We start from the raw sequence: 22,272 nt of genomic DNA, 5'->3' as shown, positions 1-22,272 counted from the left end.
GGAAAGTGACTATAGCTCGGCAGAGAAAGTGCTGATCGACTTGCGATTGGTCGCTCTGTGTTCAGGAGACTCAGTCGTATAAAAGTCTATTGGATCATGTCTCCAGCACCCCCACAGCCGTAGCTACAACCACATAATGTCAAGGCTCTCATCCACATTCATTTATTTTCTCCCCCCGCTCTCTCTCCCATGATTTCAGAATACCGGAAGTGTTGCGGTGGTCTACTCTATAGGGAAGGGGAGGAGGCCAGGAGGGGCCATTGGATGCTCTGTCTAGGTGACCAAGTTAAACTTTTTGGACTTTTTGGACATCCACTCATGTAAAAATTAAAGCCAAAAGGAAAGATCCCATTAACGTGCTCAGGGCACTCTAAACCTGAGAGGGTTTGCTGAAGGCACCTTTCATTGAGAGTGGGCGTCTTTCTAAATAATGTAGCGCAGACAGGCCGTGAGTGGTGAGCGTTGTCATATAGTGTGTGAGTCACTGGATACCAATGAGCTTGCGATTCGCTTCCCCATCGCTGACTCAATAGGAAGGCCTTGTTTAGGCATAGCTGGAGTCTCACAGGCAAAATCGTTTAATCTTTTTAAGTTGTTATCGAGGTAATGGTGGAAAATGACAACCCTTCTCACCGTAAAATGGATGGAGCTTTGGAATTGAAGTTTGAAGTGTATCCGTCATACAGTATACGTGTGACAGATAGTGTTATCTTCCCCTGTGTGGTGACACCCCCTTCACCCTGCCTCCCTGGGCAGTGCATCAGATCAAGAAGGACAGTGAATGAAATAATGAATATATCATTATGAAGGTAGATAGACAGACAGACAGTATAGGTTTTTGTTTTGCTCATACCCCATAAGAAACTACACATACCGGTATGTACAAATGCATACACACAGGAACACACACAGGAACACACACACACACACACACACAGACACAGACACACACACACACACACACACACACACACACACACACACACACACACACACACACACACACACACACACACACACACACACACACACACACACACACACACACACACACACACACACACACACACACACACACACACACACACACACACACACACACATGTCTACCAATATAAAATACTAATATTATAATCAATCATTTATCTGACATTTAGGGCACATTTACCGTGGTGTCATTCAATCATCAAATCAGAACCATCAACAGTCCTGGTGGACCCGTACCCCCCTCTCTGTCTCCCAGTTTAATACAGCTATCTGTCTTCTCCCAAGATGATAATCAATATTGGGTTTCTGAGTCAGGACAGCAACAGTTCCTACGTTTTAGAAGGCTGGGAAGTGGTAAAGGGTTGTTTAATTATCAAAGGGCTGAGTATTGATTATGCCGTCTGCGGGAGTCTCAGACCGTGAGTGACAGGCGGTGGAAGAAGAGGCTCTGCCAACATTCCTCCTCTAACTCTTTTCATTGGTCATTTTTCTCAGGAGCCTCGCAGAGTCGTTAATCCAGCCGTGTTTTAGGGCTGACGGGGTTCCAGGCTGCTCTCTGTCTCCAGGATGCTCTCTGGTTCCAGGATGCTCTCTGCCGGCCCCTTGTGGTTCTGTTCTACATCTGAGAGGAATGTTGTGTCAGTATTGTGTGGATCATTTTCTTGTTTGTGGTTGTTCAAGTAAGATTAGATTAGATTAGATTCAAATGTATTGTCACAGCACAAGTACAGTACAACGAAAAGATGTTTGGCATCCAACCAGAGTGCAAATGTAGCAGTAAAGTGGAACAGCAATATACAATGTACAGGTGATTAAACTGGGTACGAAATATACAAATTAGTACTACTGAGTGTAGTGATGGCCTTCCTGAGCGCATAGTCGAGGACTATGACGAAAAGGAAGGGGGCAAGGGTGTCCCCTTGCATCACTCCAGCCAGGATGTCAAATTCTTCACTGTTGCCGTCTGGGGTTACCACCTTGGCCCTAGTACCCGTGTGCATGGTCCCTATGGCCCGGAGTAGATTGGGAGGGACTCCGTAGGCCTTGAGTATCCTCATCATCACGGCTCTGTGTATCGAGTCAAAAGCCTTTTTGAAGTCGATAAAGCACAGTACCGCTGTCAGGTTGTTCTTCTTCACCTCCTCGATGATTCTTCTCAAGGCCAAGATCTGGGCCACAGTGGTCCTCTTCTCTCGGAAACCATTTTGGTTCTCCCTGAGGTGGGGGTCGATGGCATTCCTTATCCGGTTTAGTATCATGCGATTGTACATCTTTGCAATGACACATGTCAGACTTATGCCACGGTAGTTGTCTGGCTTCGAGAGATCTCCGGACTTAGGCACTGGGATGATGTTAGAGAGAGACCACATATCAGGCTGGTTGTTTTTCATCAGGGCATGGTTGCAGAACTCCAGGATGATGTTGTCAAGGTCACAGTTCTTCAGGAGCTAAGAGAAGAATATAACATTCCTCTCTTTTGATATTTTTATTGGTTTTTTAAAAGATTTTTCACATACAGTTACTTACATTACAAAACACACATTGGGACAGAAGGGGGGGGGGGGGGGGGGTTCCTCCAGTTCATCTATGCCGTCATCCACATCATATGCCAGCAAAAACAGATAAAAAAGAAAAACAAGCAAAAAAGGAAATCTAACCCAGACAGGCACTGCACAGTACTGCACTTGCCTCGAGCCCATTCACATGTAGGCATACATATATACATATATTATTTTTTTCTATCCAAAGTCTGTCCATACAATGGGGCATTGGGCCTTTAGAAGGATCTGAGAAATTGTAGCAGGTAAGTAGTCCAATAGTGGGGCCCACACATCCTGAAAGGAAGCGTCGTTGCCTCTATGCATGCACAGAGTCTTTCATGGGGTAGCACACCGAAGATCTCTCTGTACCACATCTGTATGGATGGAGGCCTATCCTTAATCCAGTTTATCAGAATGCATTTCCGGGCTGAAAGCAGAAGTTTATCAAATAGTTTGAATTGTAAGGGTGTCAAATTAATTTCCTTTGATGGGAGTCCCAGTAAAAAAGCTCCCGGTTTCCTTCTTTATTTACACCTTGAAAATGTCGCTCAACTCACGTGCCACTTGGCCCCAGAACCTGGATATACACTTATATTCCCAAAAGTAGTGATAGTAGGTGCCCAGATCTGTTTGACATTTCGAACGTAATGGAGATATTGAACGGTCCATTTTGTTTAGTAACACAGGTGTGATGTGTAATCTGTGAAGAATTTTATATTGTGTTTCTCTTAGTCTGTTACAAGTATAAACCTTTTTAACTGAGTCAATGGCCTCCTGCCAGTCGTCTTCAATATATTCACTGTTAAAATCTCTTTCCCATTTGCGGAGGGATGGTAACTCCTGTGAGTCCAGTGAGTACAGCAGTGAGTAAAACGCTGAGATGAAATGTGATACCTTACTACAGTTGGATAAGAAGTTCTCTGTTTTACTGTAAAGGGAGCCCATTGGCGTTGGCAGCTGTAGTGAGTTAATAAAATGTTGTATTTGCAAGAAACCAAAAAAAAATTCTCTTGGGAGGTTAAATTGTGTTTGCAGTTGCTGAAACGACATCAACACACCATCCCTAAACAGATGGTGTGTCAACTCGTCTGAGCAAGACCTTAAAGTGAGGAAGGCGCTTGCGTGGAGGGCTCGTGGGTCAACTCGTCTGAGCAAGACCTTAAAGTGAGGAAGGCGCTTGCGTGGAGGGCTCTGAACGGCATGACCAGTGTGTGAAAATCCAACCTCCCCCGTCAAATCAGGCTCAACTTCTTTCATGCAACAGTTGAGTCTGTCCTTTTGTATGGCAGTGAATGCTGGACCTTGAAGCCCACCCTGCAGAAGTCCTTGGATGGGTGCTACACCAGAATGATGCGTGTGGTGCTCAACATCAACAGGGATGAGCATGTCACTAATGCAAACTTGTATGGGGGGGTGCTAAGGGTGAGCGAGAAAGTGGCAGTCAATAGTGGGGCCCACACATCCTGAAAGGAAGCGTCGTTGCCTCTATGCATGCACAGAGTCTTTCATGGGGTAGCACACCGAAGATCTCTCTGTACCACATCTGTATGGATGGAGGCCTATCCTTAATCCAGTTTATCAGAATGCATTTCCGGGCTGAAAGCAGAAGTTTATCAAATAGTTTGAATTGTAAGGGTGTCAAATTAATTTCCTTTGATGGGAGTCCCAGTAAAAAAGCTCCCGGTTTTGTATGGCAGTGAATGCTGGACCTTGAAGCCCACCCTGCAGAAGTCCTTGGATTTCTTGGCCTTAGGCTAAATGCCAAGAAAACCGAGGTCATAATGTATAACATCCTCCCGGATCATCCACCTCTAAGGACAACAGGAGGCTCTGCTCTAAAGGAAGGCGGTGATTTCAAATACCTGGGCTCGTGGGTCAACTCGTCTGAGCAAGACCTTAAAGTGAGGAAGGCGCTTGCGTGGAGGGCTCTGAACGGCATGACCAGTGTGTGGAAATCCAACCTCCCCCGTCAAATCAGGCTCAACTTCTTTCATGCAACAGTTGAGTCTGTCCTTTTGTATGGCAGTGAATGCTGGACCTTGAAGCCCACCGTGCAGAAGTCCTTGGATGGGTGCTACACCAGAATGATGCGTGTGGTGCTCAACATCAACAGGGATGAGCATGTCACTAATGCAAACTTGTATGGGGGGGTGCTAAGGGTGAGCGAGAAAGTGGCAGTCAGGAGAATGAGGCTGGCAGGTCACTGCCAGAGACATCATGAGATGCCAACCAGCAAACTTGTGCTGTGGGAACCAACACACGGGCATCGATCATGAGGACGTCCCACATTAACCTACGTGGACGTACTCAGGAGAGATGCGGGAACAGAATGCACCGGCGAGCTAGCCAGATGCATGGAGGATCGGGATGACTGGAAGCACCGATGGAGGGCCCGTCCGAGGACGACCTAGATAGATAGAGTGTAGTGCTAATCAGATGTATGTACAGAGTTGTAGTATAAATAATATGTACAATGATGATATGATATGATATGATATGATACATTTATTTATATTGCGCCCCTCAACCAATAGTTACATAGGCCTGGGGCGCAGCCCGGGAAGGAAAGAGAAACAAAAAAGACAGGAACAATACGAAAACAGAAAAAATACATGCAGGCCAACCAAGCAGATAGAGAACGGACAGACATACTACACCAGTCAAACTACAATACAAAACTAGCTCATGGATTGTTTATGGCGAAAAGGTGGGTTTTGAGTAGGGATGCACCGATATGAAAATTTGCCACCGATACCGATTGTTCAACTAACACAATCGGCCGATACCGATACCGATATTTGTGGCAAAAAATATATATATATTACAAAAAAAAATTATATATAATTTCTTTTTATGAAACTACTGTATATTTGTATGTCTCTAAATGTTTTGATGAATTGAAAATGGAGGACCCTTATGTAAAAAAGCCAAAAGTCTTTTTCTGGTCTTCATCCTCCAGTCCACTGAGCTGTACTGTATTGTACCCATTCTGCAATCTGTTAATAAAGTTTTCAATCAATCAATCAGACAAATGTATAGAAAAGCTTTTATTATAACCATATAACAAAAAATTATATTATTGTTTATGAAAATGTTTTAGCCCTATGCTTGACTATTATTTGAGGCATGGCAACAAATAAAATAATAATAATCAAATTAATAAATAAAATATTAAATTAATAAATAGGCTACACGTCTCTCTTTTTGTGTTACAAATTGTGCTCACCGATATGAACATAGGCCTCTTTACTTACTTAAAAAAAGGAAACATCAAAAAATATGTTTATGGTATTAATTCCACCATGCCATGTGTGTTTTTATTTTATAATCATGAGTCATGATTATTGCTGAAGTCTGAGTCATACAATACTCACTGGCTTTCAAAAAAGTTTATGAGTTTTAATAAGAGAGCACTATCTCTCAACCAAAGCAATGCAGGTAGATGGCAACAGAACAATTTTGATTGACAGTCGATTCTGCCAATTACGTCACACCGCTTGCACCCGCCTCTGCTGTTCTTACCACCAATCGGCAAGCGTTTATTCGTTTTTTACTTCCAGGAAGTCCGCCATTGATCTGCATGCGAGAACCACAACAAACTAATAGCTAATAACGCTAGCTCCCCGCCGGCCACGAGTAGACTACCAGCGCTCTGCAGGATGACCAAACGAGGCATAATGATTTTACTGCAACGAATGTTATAATAAAAGCTTTTCTATACATTTGTCTGATTGAAAACTTTATTAGCAGATTGCAGAATGGGTACAATTCAGTACGGGCTCTCTGAGCAAAGGAAGGAAGTGAGAGATATGAATGAGTAATGCTTGCTATGTTCGGGTAAATATGCTGATGTTATTGAACGTGTAACTATATAACGTTAATGCCACAAAACGAATGCCTTTGTTAATCATAAGTAACTTTAATGCAGTAGCTTGTGTGTGCAGGTCGCTTGACTGAGACTTTTTTTAAAGTTTGAACGTGTGGACCAGATTGACGCGACACAAATTGACGGATATTTATCGACCACTGCCATCGGCACATTTGAGCTTATCGGCCGATAGGCCGATGGCAGTCAACAAGGCACTTATCGGCCGATACCGATACCCGACCGATATATCGGTGCACCCCTAATTTTGAGCATGGTTAATGGTCCATAGAGTGCTTGCAGATTTTAAGTTGAGTGGAAGCTTGTTCCAGAGTGTCGGTGCTGCGACTGCGAATGCCCGGTTTCCCTTCGTCACTAGTCTTGTGTGTGGGATTTTAAGGCAGATTTGGTTGTTTGATCTGAGGGATCTGGAGCTGGTTGATTGGACGAGTGTGAGAATGGGTTTAGGCAGAGCCCAATAGCTGAACACAGGAGAAGAGAGAATGGAGCGTTTTAGGGTGTTTTAATGTTGTTCCCCAAGCAGACAGTTTGACATCAGGAATGTGCAACAGACAGGGATTAGAATGTTCTTGGGGGTGAGGACAGGTGCACTCCCAGTGCAGCTGTGGGCAGAAGACACAGGTCTGTGTCGAGAGAGAGCAGGAGCACTCCTTGCGCAGCACGAGATGTCCAGGCAGGGAGGTGCACTGGAGCAGAGGTCCTGAGCACAAGAAAAACAAGATTAGAGCAAGGAATAGTCACAAGAGCAGGTTAGCAGGGCTTCAGGCTGAGTCGTCGTACCTAGGTAACTAGAATAACACCACGACGAGGTCTGGTCAGAATCTGCCGGTAGATGTACAGTAGTGTCTTGCTGATCAGGGAATGAGGTACAGCTGTGTTGAGTGAGGTGCCTGGCAGCGTGTGAATCAGAGGATGAGGTACAGCCGTGTGGAGTGAGGAGCTTGACAGTGTGTGAAGGGGTGTGAGGCTTCCGTTGTGAATGTGGGAGAGGATGAGGAGGAGTGAAGAAGGCTCTCACCGTGATTATGACAACGAGGAGTTCTTTTATGTAGGCTGGGGCGAGACCGTTTATGGCTTTGTATAAGAACATGAGGATCTTGAAATTAATTCGTTGTTTTACTGGGAGCCAGTGTAGGGATGCAAGGACTGGAGATATGTGGTCCCTCATCTTGGTACCCGTCACAAGCCTGCCGGCTGCGTTCTGGACGAGTTGGAGGCGGTATGTATTTGTCTGCCACACCAGAATAGAGGGCGTTGCAATAGTCCAGTCTTGAGAATATGAGAGTGAGGATGACCTTTTGAAGGTCGCTGGGGGAGAGGAATGTTTTTATTTTTGCGATGGTGCGCAGCTGGAAGAAGCAGGACTGTGCCACTGCTCGCACCTATCTTTCGAGTTTCAGCTCAGAGTCAAAAAGGACCCCCAGGTTTTTGACCTGGGGTTTTATCAGGGTGGACAGAGTGCCCATGTTGTTGGTGATCTGGATGACAGAGGTGGGTGTGCCAAACAGGATTATTTCAGTTTTGCTCTCATTTAACTGCATGAAGTTTTGTGACATCCACTCCTTGATATCTCCCAGACAGTCTTTTAGTTGGGTTAGTTTCAAGTTTCAAGTTTCTTTAATAGTTGTCATACAGAAGTACAGAATACTTTCATACAAAATTCTTCTTACTGTTACGCTCCAGAGACTGTGCTAGACAAGATAGTATCAAATAACATAGTATAGCATGTAAATTAGAAGTAGAAAATGAGGTCACAGTGTTCAGTATAGACATATGTACAATGTTCGATGCAGAATAGACGTAACTGAGTTACCATATAATATACAATACTATGCAGTGTACTAATGTACAATACTATATAGTGCAAAGCAGAAATGGGATGAGGTACAATTTAGGTACAATTTACAGTAAGGTGTACGAGTTGTAGTGCAATCCTTCATCAATAAATATAAAGTGTGGGGAGTGGGTGCTACAGTGTGTTTGTTTAAAGTGAGTGTGTGCTATAAAGTGTGTGGAGTGGGTGCTACAGTGTGTTTGTTTAAAGTGAGTGTGTGCGTGTGGATGTGTGTGCTATGTGCGTTTGATGGTTGTTGTTGTGTAGTGTTCATTGTTCGTTGAGCAGCCTGATGGCCTGGGGATAGAAGCTTCTTCTGAGTCTTTCTGTGCTCGCCTTGAGACTCCGGTATCGCTTGCCTGACCGCAGCAGTTCAAAGAGGCAGTTGTTCGGGTGACTGGAGTCTTTAATGATTCTCTTAGCCTTGCCCCTGCACCGCTTGTTGTAAATGTTCTGGAGGGTGGGGAGCCCCCCTCCAATTGTGCGTTCGGCTGAACGTGTCACTCTTTGTAGTCTGCTTCGGTCTTGTGCAGTGCTATTCCCAAACCAGGAGGTGATGTTGCCAGTCAGGATGCTCTCTATTGTACATGAGTAGAAGTTCTTAAGGATCTTCTGACTGACTTGGAACTTCCTTAGGCGCCTGAGGAAGTAGAGGCGTTGTCGTGCCTTCTTCACAACACTGTCAATGTGTGTGGTCCATGTCAAGTCCTCAGATATGTAGGCTCCGAGGTACTTAAAGCTGTTGACTCTCTCAACCGGTGCCCCGTCGATGCTGAGGGGGCTGTAGTCCTTGACCCCCGACCTCCTGAAGTCCACAATCATCTCCTTTGTTTTGCTGACGTTCAGGGAGAGGCTGTTTTCCTGGCACCATCCCGCCAGGACCTTGACCTCTTCCAGGTAGGCCCTCTCGTCGTTGGCAGAGATCAGGCCCACCACCACTGTGTCGTCAGCAAATTTGATGATTGTGTTGCTACTCCGCTGAGCCACACAGTCGTGTGTGTACAGGGAGTAGAGGAGGGGACTCAGAACACAGCCCTGGGGGGCCCCTATGTTGAGGGTGATGGATGAGGAGGTGCAGTTGCCTGCTCTCACCACCTGGGGTCTGCCCGTCAGGAAGTCCAAGACCCACTGGCAGAGGTCATAGTTCAAGCCCAGGTCCCTGAGCTTGGCTATGAGTATGGAGGGGACTATGGTATTGAATGCCGAGCTGTAGTCGATGAATAGCATTCTCACATAGTTCCCCTTCCTCTTGTCCAGGTGTGATGCTGCTGTGTGCAGCACATGGGCTATGGCGTCCTCCGTGGACCTGTTGGGGCGGTATGCAAATTGCAGGGGGTCCATGTTGATGGAGAGGGAGGAGCAGATATAGCCCTTTACTAGCTTCTCAAAGCACTTCATGGCTATGGAGGTGAGAGCTACAGGGCGGTAGTCGTTGAGGCAAGCAGGCTTGGATTTTTTGGGTACAGGGATAATAGTGGACTTCTTCAGGCAGGTGGGGATGACAGCCTGTTCTAAGGACAGGTTAAATATGTCAGTGAATACCGGGGCCAGTTGGTCGGCACAGACTTTTAGGACGCGGCCGGGGATGCCGTCCGGTCCTGCTGCCTTCCTGATATTCACGTTTTTAAAGGTCCGCCTCACCTCATGCTCTGTTACCCTGAACACTGAGTCTCCATCAGCAGCAGACCCCCCCCCCCCCCCCCCCATTGCCGTGGCTTGTGGGCTGGTGTTGTTATTACCAGCATCAAACCTTGCATAGAAGGTATTGAGGTCATTTGCTAAGGAGATGTCACTGTTCAGTTTGAGGGAGGTGCCTTTGTAGTCTGTCATCGTTTTGAGCCCCTGCCACATAGCTCTGGAGTCAGCCTGTTCAAACTGGAGTTAAATTTTATCCCTGTAGCGCCGTTTGGCCTCTGTCACTGTCCTCCTTACGTTGTATCGCGCCACCTTGTGGTCATTCATGTTGCCTGCCACCAGGCCGTCGTTGTATGCTTTGGTGCGCGCTTTCAGAGCTTCACGGACGGATTTGTCTACCCAGGGTTTTTGATTTGGGTAAACTCTAATTGTGGTAGTGGGGATTGTTTCTTCCACCAAAGTACGAACATAGTCCAGCACTGTCTCCGTGTAGACATTAATGTTATCTGTGTCGCGGAACACGCTCCAGTCTGTGCACTCAAACGCAGCCTGGAGCGTCTCCTCTGACGTCACATCCCATTTCTGCACCTCTCGCGAGACTACAGGAGTGCTCTTGATTCTCTGTTTGTACTTTGGTGAAAGGAAAATGGCCGCGTGATCAGACTTACCAAAGCCACTAGCAGAATGAGCCTTGTAGCCACCCTTGAATTGCGTGTAACAGTGGTCTAGGATGTTACCGCCTCTGGTGTTACAAGTCACATGCTGATAGAAGTCAGGCAAAACCTTTCTCAGATTGGCGCTATTGAAATCACCCACTACTACAATGGCGGCGTTAACGTTCGCTGCTTGGATTCTATTTACCTCATCGTGGAGTCTGGAGAGCGCGACACTATTGCTGGCTTGCGGTGGAATATACACTCCGACCAGGACGATCGCCGTTAACTCCCTCGGGAGGAAGAAAGGACGACACTTGATGGTTATATATTCCAGGTCTGGGCAGCAGTGGTTCGATAATTCCTTCACGTTGGCTGGATCGCTCCAATTGTTGTTAAACATGAAGGCGATACCTCCTCCACGCTGTTTGCCGGACTCTGCTGTTCTATCCTTGCGGTGGATGAAGAAGTGATCGGCCGGTTGGATGGCGTGATCTGGGGTTCCTGGCGACAGCCACGTTTCAATGAAGCAGAGAACATTGCAGTCTCTAACGTCTCTCTGGAATTGAATCCTTGCTCGGATGTCGTCCAGTTTATTGTCAATTGATTGTACATTGGCTAGCAATATACTGGGTAGTGGCGTTCGGTGTCGTCTGGTTCTCAGTCTATTACGGATCCCAGCTCTCTTCCCTCTCCGCCTGATGATTCCTTTGTTCCTGGGGTCGGAATCTGGTCCCATTGTCCTCAAGATCTCCACAGGCCATTGCTGCGGTTCAGAAAGCTGATCCAGGGAGTAATCTAGTCGGTAAGTTTCCCGTAATCCGATGTCTATAAGTGACTGACGGTCATACACATTAAATGCACCTACTGTTGGTACAGACAAAACTCTTAAAACTATAAATATTAACAAAAGTAAGCACAATCTCGACGGAGCGCACAGACAGGCGGCCGGGCATAGCGGTGCCATCTTGGTTAAGCCAGAGGGGTCATCTATGGTAAGTGGTAGGTAGATCTGTGTATCATCGGCATAGCAGTGGAATGAGATGTTGTGTTGAGTGATGATCTGACTGAGGGGGAGCATGTAGAGGTTGAAGAGAATGGGAGCCAGGATCGAACCCTGGGTGAGGTTTGCTTTCTGGGAGGAGCAGTTCGTTAGGCTCACTGGCTCACTGTTTTCCAGGTAGGGCTTGAACCAAGCCAGGGCGGTGTTTGTGATGCCCGCCCCCTGCTGGAGGCGGTTGATGAGGATGGTGTGGTCGATCGTGTTGAAGGCTGCACTTAGGTCGAGGAGGACCAGTGCAGCACATTTCCCAGAGTCGGTGATGAGGAGTAGGTCGTTCAGTACCTTTACGAGGGCGGACTCAGTGCTGTGACCAGCCCGGAAGCCAGACTGGAATTTCTCCAGAATGTTGTTTTGGTGGAGGTAGGGGAGCAGTTGACTGAGGACAGATGTTTCCAGTAGTTTGGACAGGAATGGTAGTTTGGATATTGGTCTATAGTTGCTGAGGAGGGTGGGGTCTAAGCTGGGTTTTTTGAGGAAGGGCTGGACTACTTCATGTTTAAAGGGGGATGGAACCGTAGCAGTAGCCAGTGAGCTGTTGATGATGGAGAGGATGTGTGGACCGACTGTGTGGAACACCTCCTTGAGGAGGGGGGCGGGGACAGGGTCCAAGGGGGATGATGCAGGCTTCAGTGAGGAGGCCAGCTCGGAGAGGGAGGACATTGGGATGGGGTCGAAATTGGGGAGATTTGATGTGCATCCCAGCGTGGTGGGATGGTCCTGAGTGGGGGGTGGGATATTTCTTCTGATATTATTCACTTTCTCACAGAAAAAGGACAGAAATTCCTCACATTTGGCAGGGGAGGGATCCTGGATAGTGGTGGAAGAGGGGTAGACAACAGAGTTTATGGTCTGGAATAATGCTCTGGGGTTTTGTGCATTTTTGGCAATTACGCTGGAGAAGTATTTAGCTCTCTCACTTTTTACCACTCTCTGGTCGGTCTGCTGGCTGTCCCTGAGCATCTCCAGTGAGATCTGCAGATGGTCTTTTTTCCACCTGCGCTCAGCCTGCCTCCAGATCCTCATCTGTGCTCTGGTGGTGTCATTGAGCCAGGGGGTAGCCGTAGGTTTGGGCTTCTTGAGGGTGAGAGGGGCGATGGTGTCTAAAATAGACTGGCAGGTGGAGTTAAAGATGCTGGTGAGTTTCTCCGGGTCTGAAGACGGCGCTTCGCCTGTGTTGTTTTGGGCGGCAGTAAAGGAGGAGGAACACTTGGTGGCTGTCATGGCATTAATGAACCGAGAGAGGCATTCGGTGCATTGAGTGTTAGTAGGGGGGGGGGGGGGGCAGGAATGAATACAAAATCATGATGATACAGGTATAAAGACAGTATGGTATAGTCATACTGGCCAGCAGCAAGGATATGTACATATATATATATAGTATCTACAGATATGTAAAAGGACTATGTGCAGGTAAATACAGATATGTGTGAATAGCTATGTGGTGAGAATATATATATATATATATATATATATATATATATATATATATATATATATATATATATATATATATATATATATATATATATATATATATATATATATATATATATATATATTAAGGCTGTCATATATAACGCAATATTAACGCGTTAACTCCCGATTCTATTAATGCCACTATTTTTTTTAACTCAAAAAAATTAAAAATAATGTTTTAACTAGACATCACTCAGGTGTATTATTGATGCTCTCATTGATACTATGTTTGTTTCTGAAGTGTGTGTGTGTGTGTGTGTGTGTGTGTGTGTGTGTGTGTGTGTGTGTGTGTGTGTGTGTGTGTGTGTGTGTGTGTGTGTGTGTGTGTGTGTGTGTGTGTGTGTGTGTGTGTGTGTGTGTGTGTGTGTGTGTGTGTGTGTGTGTGTGTGTGTGTGAGATATAGAGAGAGAGGGGGTGAGAGAGATGAGGAAGGGGCAAGAGAAAAAGAGAGCTGGGAGAGTGTGTGTGTGAGGGAGAGAGGGGGGTGTGTGATTAATCAGCCCTTGTGTGTGTGTGAATGTAACAAGTTCCTAATGTTTTCTTTACCCTATTATTTCATGCACACTTTATTCATTGTTTTAAATTATTATTTTCTTTCAAGTTATTTTGTGCATCACTCTGTTTTAAATTTGATGCAAATTGTATGGTATATACAGCATTTGTATACATCCAAGCTACATGCCCGCTCCACTGCATTTGTCTCAGGCAATGCTGAGGACTACAAGACGGCCAGATATGACCTGCGTAGATCCATCAGCGAGGCCAAGGGACAATACAGACAAAAGCTGGAGGGATTCTACACCACCACTGATTCCCACCGCATGTGGCAAGGCCTGCAGCACATCACAGACTACAAGCATGGGAGCAAGGGGGTCACAAACAGCCAACCCTCACTGCCAGATGAGCTGAATGAGTGCTACGCCCGCTTCGAGGTCCCCAACACCAACCAACAGAGAGGGGTTCTGACCACGGAACACACGCAGGACCCACCACTCACTGTGACGGCAGAGGTACGTGCGGTTCTGAGGAGAACAGACCCATGGAAGGCAGCCGGCCCAGACAACATACCCGGCCGTGTCCTCAGGGTCTGTTCATCAGAGCTGGCTGACGTACTTGCTGACCTGTCACTAGCACAAGCTGTCGTGCCAACCTGCTTCAAGGCCACCACCATCGTGCCCCTGCCAAAGAAAAACACTGTAACCTGTCTGAATGACTATCGTCCCATTGCACTCACCCCAATAGTGATGAAATGTTTCGAGAGGATAGTCATGTCACACATCAAGGAGACCATCCCAGACACACTGGACCCTCTGCAGTTTGCGTACCGTCAGAACCGGTCCACTGAGGATGCAGTCAACACTGTCATCGACACCACCCTCACCCACTTAGAGGGCAAGGACACATATGCCAGACTATTATTCATCGACTATAGCTCTGCATTTAACACGGTCATCCCACACAAACTCTGCTAAACTCCTCACTGTGGGTCTGACACCGGCTCTCTGTAACTGGGTGCTGAACTTTCTTACAAATAGGCCCCAGTCAGTCAGAGTCGGCAACCGGACATCAGGCACAAAGGTTCTAAGCACAGGGACCCCCCAGGGCTGCGTACTGAGCCCCCTACTGTACACCCTCTTCACACATGATTGTGTGGCCGCCCAGAACAACACCAGTATCATTAAATTTGCAGATGATACTACAGTCATCGGACTGATCACTGGGGGAGCTGAGGAGGCGTACAGAAGGGAGGTGGCGGAACTGGTGGTCTGGTGTCAGGACAATAATCTCTCCTTGAACGCAGACAAGACCAAGGAGATGATAATTGACCCACGGAGGAGGAGTGTACAGTACACACATCTGTACATAGGTGAGACAGAGGTGGATATGTTGAAAACCTTTAAATTCCTCTGTACCCACATCAGCGAGGACCTCACCTGGGCTCACAACACCCAACAGATAATAAAAAAATCCCACCAACGACTGTACTCCCTAAGAAGGCTACGAAAATTTGGCATGCCACCCAAAATTCTCAGCAACTTCTATAGAAGTACGGTTGAGCGTGTCCTTACCAGCTCAATCACGGTCTGGTATGGAAACTGCACTGCTAAGGAGTACAGAAATGTGATAACGAGCAAAAAAAAAATTTTAGAGCGTGGTTGATAAAAAATAAAAGGAGGATTACACTTGTTACCCAATGGTTTTTCTATAGTTTTCTCAATCTTGGTACGTCCCGAATGTATTAGGCGGGGATTAGGCTCGTGCCCAGACGGGGTGGGGGCCTACCACGGGTATAATAATAGATGTTGAGTTCAAGTCTGCATCCCGAAGAAGAGGGATGGTGTCAGGATGGAGGTAGGTGAGTTCCAATTGTGGTATGCAATCACAGAGACGGAGATGGTGTACTCTTAAGCAGGTTCGTTTTAATAGTAAAGAACACAAAGTGTAATACTAGGATACAATGCCGAGGGGCAGGAGGAAGAGGGGATAAGATAATGGAGCTTAGTGGTGGTCCAGAACCGGAACCGCCCGCGTTATCTCCGAACGCCTATAATGAAGACCTGACGAATATCAAGCAGAATATAGGAAGGTTAAATAGACACCACATTCTAACATTCCACACACACCCCCGTAACAGCCAATCAGGAACCAACCCCTAAGTGACAGCACTAAGTGACAGGGTAGACAAGTGACAGTAGCCAAGTGACAGATGACAGAATGGTGGGTGGTTCCCGACAGCAGAACGTAACAGTACCCTCCCCCGACGAACGGCACCAGACGTTCACCTGGGGGCCTCGGGATTCAGCCGCCGGAAATCAACGATCAGGCTGGGATCTAAAATGTCCCTTTGAGGCACCCAAGTACGCTCTTCTATCCCGTACCCCTCCCAATCCACCAAGAACTGAAACCCTACCCCTCCGCCTACAACCCAGTATCCTCCGCACCGTGTAAATGGGCTGACCACCAATAAACCGAGGCGGAGGAATCGTAGGCAGTGGCGGGGCCAAGGGCGATGAGAGGAATGGCTTCAACAGGGACACATGAAACGTCGGATGAACCCTCATAGAGCTCGGCTCCTCGCTTTATAGGGCCCTTTAAAGTGGTGCGTCGGGTGAATCCTGTGGCTTACAGGCTACGGCTTCCGAGCTCTATGAGGGTTCATCCGACGTGTGCCTGTTGAAGCCATTCCTCTCATCGTCCTTGGCCCCACCACTGCCTACGATTCCTCCGCCTCGGTTTATTGGTGGTCAGCCCATTTACACGGTGCGGAGGATACTGGGTTGTAGGCGGAGGGGTAGGGGGTTTCAGTTCTTGGTGGATTGGGAGGGGTACGGGATAGAAGAGCGTTCTTGGGTGCCTCAAAGGGACATTTTAGATCCCAGCCTGATCGTTGATTTCCGGTGGCTGAATCCCGAGGCCCCCAGGTGAACGTCTGGTGCCGTTCGTCGGGGGAGGGTACTGTTACGTTCTGGTTGCTGACTGCTGTCGGGAACCACCCACCATTCTGTCATTTGTCACTTGGCTACTGTCACTTGTCTCCCCTGTCACTTAGTGCTGTCACTTAGGGGTTGGTTCCTGATTGGCTGTTACGGAGTGTTACGGGGATGTGTGTGGAATGTTAGAATGTGGTGTCTATTTAACCTTCCTATCTTCTGCTTGATATTCATCAGGTCTTCATTATAGGCGTTCGGAGATAACGCGGGCGGTTCCGGTTCTGGACCACCACTAAGCTCCATTATCTTATCCCCTCTTCCTCCTGCCCCTCGGCATTGTATCCTAGTATTACTCTTTGTGTTCTTTACTATTAAAACGAACCTGCTTAAGAGTACACCATCTCCGTCTCTGTGATTGCATACCACAATTGGAACTCACCTACCTTCATCCTGACAAACAGGCAGATATCCGGCAGCAGCTGCAGGCCCTCGGTACAGCGGTTGACACCCTGCTGTGGAACCAACCTGTTGCTGGAGCCTCAGTTAACCTACCTCCCGCCATCGCAGCCGACCCCGCGCCCCCCAACCCAGCTCCCCGGGAACCCCATCTCTCCAGCCCACGACCGTTCGACGGTAACTTCGAGGACTGTGCCACGTTCATCATGCAATGTGAGTTCGTTTTTATTCATAAACCCAGCAGATTTACTACAGAGGGAGCCCAGGTAGCTTACATGATTAACCTGCTCACAGGCCGAGCTGCACAGTGGGTTACTGCTTCCTGGTCCATCAGGGCTGACTTCTGTTTTTCCTACACAGAGTTTGTGGCAGAGCTCCGAAGGGTTTTCCACCACCCAGCTCGTGGCCAGGACCCTGGAGCCCGGTTGGGCACCTTCCAGCAGGGCAGTGGCAGTGTCACCGACTACGCGCTGGAGTTCAGACTGGCCGCAACCGAGAGTGGTTGGAATGACCGGGCGCTTCATCTCACTTTTCTGAAGGGGCTCAACGACGCTGTGAGAGACCAGCTTGCCACCCGGGAGGAGCCCGATTCGCTCCATGCCCTAATCAGCCTCGCCATCCGCATCGACGGACGCCTCCGGGAGAGAAGGCGCGAGCGAGTCAGACTGGGACCCCCAGCCGTTCCCCAGACCTCCCGCACTCGTGACTGGACTGCTGCTCGTCCTGCCTCCTCCGCGACTGGTGGTCCCTTCCCCTCCCGGCCTGTGACCAAGGAGGAACCCATGCAGCTGAGCCCGGCCGAACGGGAGTCCCGGCTCAGGTCCGGCCTTTGCCTCTCCTGCGGCCTTGATGGACACCTTATCTACAATTGTCCTACCCGGCCAAAAGACTAGGCTTGCTGGGACCCCGGGAGATCCTGGTGAGCCGTTTTTCCTGTTCCCACACCCATGCACCACCTAACCATCTGACGAGCGTCACCCTGGCCTGGGCGGACCAGCGGGCGACGGTGGGTGCACTCGTTGACTCGGGGGCTGATGAGAGCTTCTTGGATTTTGAGTTTGCCACCCAGGCCAACATTCCACTTGAGAACCTCGAGAGGCCCTTGGAGGTCTTCGCGTTGGATCAGCACCGCCTGGCCGACATCACTCAACGCACCTGTCCTGTCCTCACCATTGCTGGTAATCACGTTGAGAGACTCCAGTTCCTTATTACCAGGTCCCCTTCAGTCCCAGTAGTTCTGGGTCGTCCCTGGCTCGTGCTGCATGAGCCCCACATCGCCTGGTCCTCCGGCACCATCATGGGGTGGAGCCCCTCCTGTCATGCCCAGTGTCTTCAGGCTGCATCCAGTCCGTCGCCCCGGAGTTCCCCTAGTGTGCCGCCCCCAGACCTCTCAACTATCCCCCCTGAGTACCACGATCTCGAGGAGGTTTTCAGCAAGTCCCGGGCTCAGGCCCTTCCTCCTCATCGGCCTTACGACTGTGCAATCGACCTCCGCTCTGGGGCTCCCCTTCCCGGCAGCCGCCTTTACAGTCTGACAGTCCCTGAGAAGGCAGCGATGGAGGAGTACATTTCTGAGTCCTTGACAGCAGGCCTCATTCAGCCCTTGTCCTCCCCGGTGGCGGCCGGCTTCTTTTTTGTTAAGAAGAAGGAGGGAGGCCTCCGGCCCTGCATTGACTATCGCCAACTCAACGAGATCACCATCAAGAACAAGTATCCTCTTCCTCTCATGAACTCCACCTTCAAGCCCCTCACCCAGGCTACCGTCTTCACTAAACTGGACCTCCGGAGTGCCTACCATCTGGTCCGTATCCGAGAGGGCGACAAGTGGAAGACCGCCTTCAAGACTCCCAGGGGTCATTATGAGTATCTGGTAATTCTGTTCGGCCTCACCAACGCTCCGGCGGTATTCCAGGCGCTCATGAACGACTTCCTCCGTGACATGCTTGAGGAGTTTGTGGTGGTCTACCTTGACGACATCCTCATCTTCTCCAAGACTCTCGAAGAACATGTCCATCATGTCCGCCGAGTACTTGAGCGCCTACTCCACAACCGGCTCTTCGTTAAGGCAGAGAAGTGCCGTTTCCACTCCGATTCCGTCGATTACCTTGGCTTCATCGTGGAGAGTGGCCAGACCCGAGCCGACCCCCGCAAGATCCAGGTGGTGGTTGAGTGGCCAGAGCCCTCTTCTCGGAAGGAGCTACAAAGCTTCCTCGGTTTTGCAAACTTTTACCGGAGGTTCATCCGGAACTACAGCCAAGTGGCGGAACCACTTACCAAGCTGACCTCTCCCTCCCTGCCATTTGACTGGTCTCCAGTGGCCTGCGCTGCGTTCCGTTCCCTCAAGAACAGATTCACCACCGCCCCGGTCTTGCTCCACCCTGACCCCAAGAAGCAGTTCATTGTGGAGGTGGACGCCTCGGATACTGGACTAGGGGCCATCCTGTCTCAGCGGTCGGCGACGGACCAGAAGGTCCATCCGTGCGCCTTCTACTCTCGTCGTTTCCTTCCTGCTGAGAGGAACTATGACATTGGGAATCGGGAGCTGTTGGCAGTGGTGGCTGCCTTGGAGGAGTGGCGTCATTGGCTGGAGGGGGCCGAGGAACCGTTCACCATTTGGACAGACCATAAGAACTTGACGTACATCCGCTCATCCAAGCGCCTCAACGGCCGGCAAGCAAGGTGGGCCAGCTTCCTCAGTCGGTTCGATTTCTCTTTGACCTTTCGCCCTGGGTCCCGCAACACGAAGGCCGACTCTCTGTCCCGGTTACACTCCAAGGGGGATCCAACCACTGAGGATCCGACACCCATCCTCCCGGAGGTCAGGGTGGTGGGAGTGGTCACCTTGGGCATCGAGACCGTGGTTAAACGTGCCTTACGTTTCCATCCCGCTCCAAGCAACGTACCTTTTCGTCACCTCTTCGTCCCCGACTCTGTCCGGTCCCGGGTTCTCCAATGGGGCCATACCAGCCGGTTTGCCTGCCACCCCGGCGTCCACCGCACCTTCTCCTTCCTGGCTCGTCGGTTCTGGTGGCCCACCATGAGGAACGACGTCAAGGAGTTCGTACTGGCCTGCACTGTCTGCGCCCGCAGCAAGGCCTCTCACCAGGCACCCTCCGGTCTACTGCAGCCACTTCCCATTCCGAGCCGCCCTTGGTCCCATGTGGCGTTGGACTTCGTCACTGGCCTTCCACCCTCCCAGGGAAACACAGTCCTTCTGACAGTGGTGGATCGTTTCAGCAAGGGGGTTCACCTCGTGGCCCTTCCCAAGCTTCCTTCTGCTTCCAAGACAGCGGACCTCCTGACAAGCCAAGTGTTCCGCCTCCATGGTTTTCCCCAGGACGTCGTCTCGGACCGGGGGCCCCAGTTCACTTCCCAGGTATGGCGGGCTTTTTGTAAGGGATTGGGGGCCACTGTTAGTCTTTCGTCTGGTTACCATCCACAGACTAACGGGCAGACTGAGAGAATGAACCAGAGCGTGGAATCTGCTCTCCGGTGTGTTGCCGCCAAGAAGCCTGCATCCTGGAGCCGGTTCCTCCCCTGGGTCGAGTACGCCATCAACTCACTGGTCAGCTCCGCCACCGGCCTCTCGCCGTTCGAGGTATCTCTGGGCTACCAACCCCCTCTTTTCTCTGCACAGGAGTCGGAAGTGGCAGTTCCCTCCATGCAGGTTCATCTCGACCGTTGTCGTCGTGTCTGGGAGATCACCAGGACTGCGCTGCTCCGGGCATCGGAGCGTGCCAGTCGGGGAGCTAACCGACGGCGGATCCCTGCGCCGAATTACCAACCAGGGCAGAGGGTATGGTTGTCCTCCAAGGATCTCCCGCTTCAATCCACCGCCAAGAAGCTGAACCCCCGGTTCGTCGGCCCTTTCGAGATCCGGAAGGTGCTCAGTCCCATGGCGGTGAGTCTCAAGCTTCCAGCATCCATGCGCATTCATCCTGTATTTCATGTGTCCCGAGTAAAGCCTGTCTCTCTCAGTCCCCTGATGCCTCCTGCCCCAGATCCGCCTCCTCCCGAGATGGTGGATGGGCACCCCCAGTGGAAGGTCCGCCAGGTCATGGACATCCGACGCCAAGGACGGGGGTTCCAGTATCTGGTGGACTGGGAGGGATACGGTCCTGAGGAACGGAGCTGGGTCTCCCGCCAGCTCATCATGGATCCCGCCCTGATCACCGACTTCCATCATTCCCATCCGGAGAAGCCGAGGCCGGGCAGGTCACCAGGTGGCTCCCGTGGAGGAGGGGGTACTGTGAGGGCTGGCCCAGTACTGCGCGCTTCCAGAGAGGAATTTCCAATCAGCTCGACGGGAGCCCTCTTATACACGGTTTGCTGAACATTCAGTGTCGGGTCGTTTTGGTCACCACCAGCTACTGCTTGTTCCTCTTGTGCGTTTCTCCAGTGCGCCCTTGGAGATTGCTGCTGTTTCCTCTCTCTGCCTCCGTGGACCCGTGCCTCATATTTACACTTTGCCCTTGGTGAGTTTTTGGATATCTATTTTTGATTAACTGAAATCCTCGTTATATCCTGGACTCAATACTTTCATCTGTTTTTGTGTGTTCCTTAACACTGAAGACAATACCTTCATCTGTTTTTGTGTGTTCCTTAACACTGAAGAATTGTCGCTTTGTTTTGTTACCAGACTCTGTCTTGTTACTGCCTCGTGAATTCTACGTTTCTATTAATGACATTCTCCGTTTTCTTTTTCTCCACGAGTGGATTATTATCAAGCTGCAGAGCCGCAGAGCCCTACTCGGCTAAAGGATTATCAAGCTGCAGAGCCGCAGAGCCCTACTCGGCTAAAGGGACTATCAAGCTGCAGCGCCACAGAGCCCTACTCGGCTAAAGGATTCCCCTCGGATGCATTTACTTTATTATTTCTGTTTGTGAAATGAATACGGCCGTCGTTTTGGCTAACTCTGAACTACCCGTCTGTGTCATGCTGTTGGGGTTGTTTACAAACCATAACAAGTAAACTAGTAATGCTAGTGTGAATACAGGAAGTAACCTAGTGATGCTAGTGTGAATACAGGAAGTAACCTAGTAATGCTAGTGTGGATACAGGAAGTAGCGTAGTAATGCTAGTCTGGATACAGGAAGCTATGGATCTTTATCAAACTAGCCCCTACTCCCTCGCCCTATCCACTCTCCTTCCTTTTGTGTCCCACAGCCATAGATATATATATATAAAGACTAGATGACTCACCCGTGCTGCTGGCTAACGGAGACCGACGTTGCCACATGGCGGCCATCTTGCTACAGGGTAGCGCTCCCACTCATAACATGAATGTCTAGTGCATGTACTAGTGAAAT

Source organism: Notolepis coatsorum, assembly GCF_963971535.1.
Source record: "Notolepis coatsorum genome assembly, chromosome: 6".
NCBI classification, from domain to species: domain Eukaryota; kingdom Metazoa; phylum Chordata; class Actinopteri; order Aulopiformes; family Paralepididae; genus Notolepis; species Notolepis coatsorum.
Note: the sequence above shows the minus strand (reverse complement) of the source record.